The 7,585-nt window shown below is 40.0% G+C and overlaps 1 long non-coding RNA gene across 1 annotated transcript; it reads right to left on the reverse strand.

The window, feature by feature from the left end:
• Window positions 1-5,920: 5,920 nt before the first annotated feature.
• Window positions 5,921-6,524, reverse strand: LOC146708028 (uncharacterized). Its single transcript, XR_014921099.1, has 4 exons — window positions 6,501-6,524; window positions 6,344-6,408; window positions 6,071-6,161; window positions 5,921-5,983 (listed from the first exon to the last, which is right to left on the reverse strand). It is a non-coding gene; the product is annotated as an uncharacterized LOC146708028 (long non-coding RNA).
• Window positions 6,525-7,585: the final 1,061 nt, after the last annotated feature.

Raw genomic sequence — 7,585 nt, forward strand, 5'->3', positions numbered from 1 at the left:
TAGACCGGAAAAAGTCTACATGAGCACTGCAATCCTATATTTTGACACATCACTTTAACATGAAACAACCTTACAGCACATCTCAATGGGAAAACCCACAAAGAAATGAAAAAAATTCTTGATGCTTTTAAGCCCTGCAGTTGATTCATTCTGTAGGTTCAAAGGTCATTTTGTCCAAAATATTTAAAAAGGATTGAATACTGCAGTTGTAAGTTGCCATCCGTTATAATGACTGATGCAAACCTAAGCTGTGGCAGAGATGATCTTCACACGTTTAGAAAAAGCTGCTGCCACTATGTGAACATTGAAACATTATGGAGCATTGTGCTTTGCCATCTGTGGCCTCATTATACATCAATTTCAGCATAATCTACAGGCTGTTACAGGCTTCCAAAGGATGCAACTGAATAATCTTGATTATAGTGCAGCTGCCTACTTCAGCTGGCAGGAATAGGACTGAGCAATTTGAGACAAGAGAACAACTCTTTTTGGGACAAAAATGTTGTCACATTCACAAAAGACATGATGTATACAGTGCAGGAGAGGGCTAAAATGTGTAATTATTTGATCAAACAAGAATGCTGATATTGTCTGAATCCATGAAAAAAGGTGAATAAAACACTTGGTAGCTTTGGAGACTATATGTCTGGAGGGAAAAAGTACTTGAAGAGGGGGAGACAGGAAATCCATGATTTATCGCTGTCACCAGCTCAACATAACCAAATTTCTAACTCAAATATTAGCAGTCAATTTGAACTGTATAACCTTAATATATTTACAAGAGTTCCATATAGTTTAACATTAAATATGTGGTACTAAAAGATTTCTCCATCAAAGAATATAATATCTGAAACTGTATTTATGTTTGTCCCTTGTGTTTGATGAGTATGTGCGCATATGTTTAGCATCATATTCGGGCAGTTGTTTTTGATGACTATCATTCTGTCCTGCATTATCACAGAATTCTGCAAACTATAATTCTCTCTAATCTGCAAAGGGCCAGCCCTGTCAGGAATCCTTGTTATCTTTTGTTTGGACTGAAAATGGATGAAATCCAGTATTTGGGGTCACGCATCCCTTGCCTCCTGTAACCCTGATGGGGTTGTCAGCGGCTTTGACACAGGACAAATTTGTGTGTGAGGGAGAGTTTATCACTTTGAAGCAAGCGTTGACAAGATCAGAGGGTTTATTTTAGGAGAACTGGGAAGCTAATCTGGCTCAGTGCATACATGGTAGCTGGCGTACCTTCTTATGAAATGCTCAAACTTGATGCCAATGTTTGCTAACGCAAAGGATTAGCTCGCTCTGTTTGATTGCACTTTGCAGTTGCTGATGTGTTCTTGCAGTAATACTGGTTGCAAAAATCATTTATTTTGGCTCAACTCCCAGATGAGATTCTAGCCTCTAAAGGTGTTTTATGATAGGAAGATTAAATGTGGTTCAAACTGCCTCAGTGAAAAAGATGACCCACTGTGTGATTAACAACACTCAGACAACCACTTCACGCTGAAGTGCCTATAGACAGAGTGCTTTCACTTGCAGAGATTTATTAAAGTATGAGTCTGAATTATAAAACGGAGATGATTATGGTAATTATAGCCAAAGCACAAGGGAATCTCTATGCATTCCATCCCCTTATGGGCCATCTGTGTCGGATGGAGAAATTATTGTTCATTTAAAAATAAGACCATACAGATGTCTCCAAGCTGGTGCTTACATTACAGCGCCTTTAATTAAGCTTTAGTGCTTCACCTTAGATTGGCCAGTGTGAGTGCGCACACAGCAAAATAATTACCAAGAACACAGCAAAATAATTACAAACAAAGGATAGGCCACACAGAGGAACCATCGGACACTCAAGTGATTCTGTTGGGCAATCAATTTATTTTATCTCTAGCAGCTCCGATAGTAAAGTAAATGTTACTCATCTGAGGGTTTTATTTTGTCAAATGAGAAATATGTGTACGAAATCAGTAAGTCTTGGTGAATATTTCAGCATAATGTGTTTATAATAAGCTTGGCTGTCATTTCTATACAGATTAAAGTTCATTCATAGTTTTACTAAAGCAAACTGTCTGTGGACAACATTTGACAGAAACTCTTTGCAGAAAGTTTGCAAAGGTCTTCACCATTTGCTTGGCAGTCCATGCCAAGACAGGCTAAACGTAAAAGAAAAAATCAAGTTATGGTCATGAGCATGAATGTCATGGTATTTGGGGGCTTTAAATGAGTTTAATGATGAATTTAGATTTTTTTTCATAGGGTGTACAGCAATATCTTAAATGACTTTAAAAAACAAGAATTCGGTGCACAAGGTTAAATTTATTTGGGGTTTTCTTTAAACGTATGTATGCAGATGCAAATACATAACACCTTTTGTTTTGAAAAAGGTTTAATAAAATCAAACATGTTAACTTTATTATGTAGAACATTCTGGGGACATGAGAGGCTGTATGACATTGACATCACGCCTGTAGCATGGCTAAAAATATAACAAAAACAACTGTAAAGCTACAGTAATACTTTATTTTATAACTCAGGGTCTAAGAGGAAAATAACAAATATATCAGGAGCATTAATGTTTACCAGTAGAAATGACCCAGGTTAAATTCAATGTGAGCTCCATATACACACTTGTATTGTGTAAAGACCTTCAATATGGAAGGAAGGAAATGCATTTCCTCATCTTCTATTGTTATGTGTGATAGACTATGTGTTTGATAACCAGGAGAGTGCCATTTCTTTTCACACCCCTGGTTTCCTCAGATTGTCCCATGGTAATACTTTTTTTTTTTTTTTTTTTTGGTCCAAACTCTGCACAATTATCACATGCTCGGCAGCCTTTCAAGTGTTCTCGTCTCCCCAGTGGCTGCCCAACTTGGGCCTATCCATCTCTAAATTGACTGTGTTTAGATGTATCAAACTGGCCTCGATGCTGATGGTATTCATGGACGGTGTGTATTAGCCTTCTAGCCTCCCTGGGCACTCGCCGCTGTGATTTAGTGCAGGGGAGAACCATGAATTTAAGTCAAGCCATTAAGGAGAAGCAAAGGTGATTTATGCTTTTGTTTACACCATACGGCCGGGACCTAAATCCAGCAGCGATGAGAACGGGTGTGTCTACAGTAAACATGTGGGTATGAGAAAGTGCTTGTACACCTGTCTGAGAAAAGGAACAAAAAGTACTGAGGCAAGAAAAGTATCACATTTGAATGGTAAATGGCCTGTATTTATATAGCGCTTTACTAGTCCCTAAGGACCCCAAAGCGCTTTACATATCCAGTCATCCACCCATTCACACACACATTCACACACTGGTGATGGCAAGCTACATTGTAGCCACAGCCACCCTGGGGCGCACTGACAGAGGCGAGGCTGCCGGACACTGGCGCCACCGGGCCCTCTGACCAATAATACTGTATGTATGAGCACTGAAAGAGAACAGGACTGAGATGAACTCAAGATGCTTGTATGTCACAAGAGATCCAATCTCCACAAGATATGCCAACTAAAACAATTAAAACATGAAGACATCTTGGATACAAGATGGATAAAGTTACGCTGAAGCCAAGCACACCATTGTTTTTCTTGTGACATTACCAATAAGTTTGATATGTCACATGGCCCTCTTCCTATTGGAAAAACAAAAGTTGTATCCAAGATGGCCGACTTCTAAATGGCCACCATGGTCACCACCCATCTTGAGGAGTTTGCCCCCTCACATATACTAATGTGCCACAAACAGGACTTTAATATCACCAACCATTCCCATGTTATTACGGTGTATCCATATAAATGGCCCACCCTGTAGAATATATTTTCACTATAAAAAATTTACAGTTATAGATTAACTACAAAATTTTGAGTACAAATCTTTGAGATCATGTAATGTCGAGTTGACATTACATGATATAGTTTTCAGGCTTTTCAACGGGAAAGTAGATCCATTGAATACCATAAGGGAGGTGGTGGGGAGTACAACACAGTACAATTTAATGTTGTCATTGAATAGCCCTGTAATCTAATCTCTAATTGTTTAGTGTCACAGACAGATCAATGAGGATGTGCAGTTCTACACACAGGAGGACGGCGAGAAAGAACAGCTCTAGCATGAAGAGAAAGTAACGCATATAGGTGGCATAAGGGGTGAGATCGAACATCCTCAAGATTATCAAGATTACCCCCAGAAAGATTATTTCTTTGGGTAAGTACAGATGACTTCAGCTGCAGCTGTTTCTCAGATGCATGCTGGATGTTCTTCAGTGTATCAAACAACAACTCTTCATCTGTTTCCTTAGAAGAATTCTTAGAATATACCAGCATATGCTTACAAGTGTTCTTGTCTATCTCTACATGTTGAAGGAAAAAAAGGTTTTACACATTTTACCCACTCCTTTCACTGCATTGTTGTATGAATGTAATCAGTATTATAACAAACACCTTGAAAATTAATGATTTAACTGATGACTATACTATGACTATAATATACTAGGCCAACCCAAACACTGGAACTTACGGAGCCACGCAAGGGACATGGGAGAAAAAAAAATTACGATGACCTTTTGCGAGATCTCGCAAAACAAACTCTTATATTGAAAATGTGTATATACGTATGTATGGATAGATAGAAACACATATATATATATATATATATATATATATATATAAAAGAATAATAAAAATACATAGAAACATATATATATATATACACGCCCTGCCCGTGATCAGGTACCCTGCTGGGGTAATAGGCTGGCCAAAGGAGGAGATAGAAGCCACTGACATAAAGACAAGAAAGCTCTTTACCATGCATGGAGGGTTTCACCCCAAGTCCAGCACCCTGAGGCTGTACGCTAAACGGAAGGAAGGGGGCCGGGGACTGGTGAGTGTCAGCACCACAGTCCAGGATGAGACAACGAACATCCAAGAATACATTGGGAAGATGGCCCCAACTGACCGAGTGCTCAGTGAATACCTCAGGCAGCAGAAACCCAAGAAAGAGGAGGGAGACGAGGAACCATCATGGAAGGACAGGCCCCTGCACGGTATGTACCACCGGCAGATAGAGGAGGTGGCTGATATCCAGATATCCTACCAGTGGCTGGACAAAGCTGGACTGAAAGACAGCACAGAGGCACTAATCATGGCAGCACAAGAACAAGCTCTGAGCACAAGATCCATAGAGGCTGGGGTCTATCACACCAGGCAAGACCCCAGGTGCAGGCTGTGTAAAGATGCCCCAGAGACAATCCAGCACATAACAGCAGGGTGCAAGATGCTAGCAGGCAAGGCATACATGGAACGCCATAACCAAGTGGCCGGCATAGTGTACAGGAACATCTGTGCGGAGTATAACCTGGAAGTCCCGAGGTCAAAATGGGAGATGCCCCCAAGGGTGGTGGAGAATGACCGAGCTAAGATCCTGTGGGACTTCCAGATACAGACGGACAAAATGGTGGTGGCTAACCAACCGGACATAGTGGTGGTAGACAAACAGAAGAAGACGGCCGTAGTGATCGATGTAGCGGTTCCGAATGACAGCAATATCAGGAAGAAGGAACACGAGAAGCTGGAGAAATACCAAGGGCTCAGAGAAGAGCTCGAGAGGATGTGGAGGGTGAAGGTGACGGTGGTCCCCGTGGTAATCGGAGCACTAGGTGCGGTGACTCCCAAGCTAGGCGAGTGGCTCCAGCAGATCCCGGGAACAACATCGGAGATCTCTGTCCAGAAGAGCGCAGTCCTGGGAACAGCTAAGATACTGCGCAGGACCCTCAAGCTCCCAGGCCTCTGGTAGAGGACCCGAGCTTGAAGGATAAACCGCCCGCAGGGGCGTGCTGGGTGTTTTTATATATATATATATATATATATATATATATATATATATATATATATATATATATGCTTGTGGTATCTGGTCAACTCACCACAGTGTTGTTTTTCGTCTTTACGGAGGTTTCATTTATCATCAGTGTCAGACAGTTTAGATCTACAACATAAAGGATAAGAAAACACAGAACTTAAAAACGTATTGACAAAACTACTGAAAGCATGACTCATTGAGAAAATTCTGCACCTTCTGCTTCATTGGAAGGAATGGCATTGATCCGAGCACCTGTCATCCTGACCGAAATCCCTTCATCGATGTCACGGCCACTTAATGTCACCTGCACTCATACAGAACCACGACACAGACAAGTGAGAATGAGTGGTTATGCATTCACACAAATGCATCAACACAAGCTACAGAATCAGGAGTGGGAAATTTTTCAGCACATCTTCTGGTAACTGTTAAGAAGTTTGGCTAAACTAGCACTAATAGCAATCCAAGAAAAAAAATGAAATTTACCTTTCTGTAATTCATTGAGACCATAGCTCCGCATACCTCCCCCGAGCTCTTCCTGTGTTTATCTCCTTGTTGGTTAGAGGAACGTGGTTAAACTTGACTGTGCACAGTTACAGTAAAACATAGAATACTGGGAAAAACACTTCTAAGAACAATTTACCTCTAACTGACGCAGTGATATGCCTGCGATATGCCTGCGATATGCCTGAATTCAGGGAACTCCATGTCCAGATGGGTAAGAAACACTTCCTCCACTGGCTCCTTCGTCATGATGTTGAATGAGATCTAATGGAAATGACACAACGTTTAAAAAATTTGTTTATATTTGAAAAAAGACACTGACAATGCTCACATGCATTGTGTTGAATAAATTTTGTTTTCACTGATGAAAAGAAAAAAAAAAGACCACAAAGAAAATATGTAATGTTACCTTAACAAAGTAGATAGCGAAGTAGACCGGCTGCTGACCAGTACGGACATAATAGGAAATTATATCAGAGATGAAGGGCTCTTTTTGCCTCTCGCTGCTTGCTTGTTGCTATAGAAAACAAAAGACCTGTAAAATTAACCTGACTGCACAATGTTGTAACTGCATAGTCATTTTGATTGCACATCAATCAACTGTATCTGAAATAGATGTCACTAAATAGTCCACGAAAGGCAGGAAATGCAACAGCGCTTGTTAATTTTGGTACTATGCTAAAGCTACTGTTCTTTAAGTTGACAGTTTCAGAGTTTGTGTTTCAGTTTGAACTCTTATGCACCATACGAACCCAAAGCGATGGCATATAAAACTTTATTTTAACAACAACATATATGTGTATATATTAAAAAATAAATAAATAAATTACACATAACATATAATGTAATTACAAGGAGGTATTTCTGTAGTCTATTGATACTAGATAGTGGAAAAGGGGTGGGATTAAATAAGCTTATGCTTCTTCCTGCTCCTTTTTGAACATGAAAGTTATTTGTAGTTGTGGTTGCTCGTTTTCCTTTTGTTTTGCTTTGTTCATTTGTCTCTTTAATTCTATGTTGTTGTACTTTTTCAACATGTTCAAAATAAAGATTCAATCAATCAATCAAACTCTCACTGGACAGCTACAAGAATTTGTTTAAATTCAGCATAAATAGTTTAATAGTAGCTTGCCATCACCAGTGTGTGAATGTGTGTGTGAATGGGTGGATTACTGGATGTGTAAAGCGCTTTGGGGTCCTTAGGGACTAGTAAAGCGCTATACA

Source organism: Copadichromis virginalis, linkage group LG6 (genome assembly GCF_057382275.1).
Source record: "Copadichromis virginalis isolate Kocher_CV1m ecotype Utaka linkage group LG6, C_Virginalis_male_GT1.1, whole genome shotgun sequence".
NCBI classification, from domain to species: Eukaryota; Metazoa; Chordata; class Actinopteri; order Cichliformes; family Cichlidae; genus Copadichromis; species Copadichromis virginalis.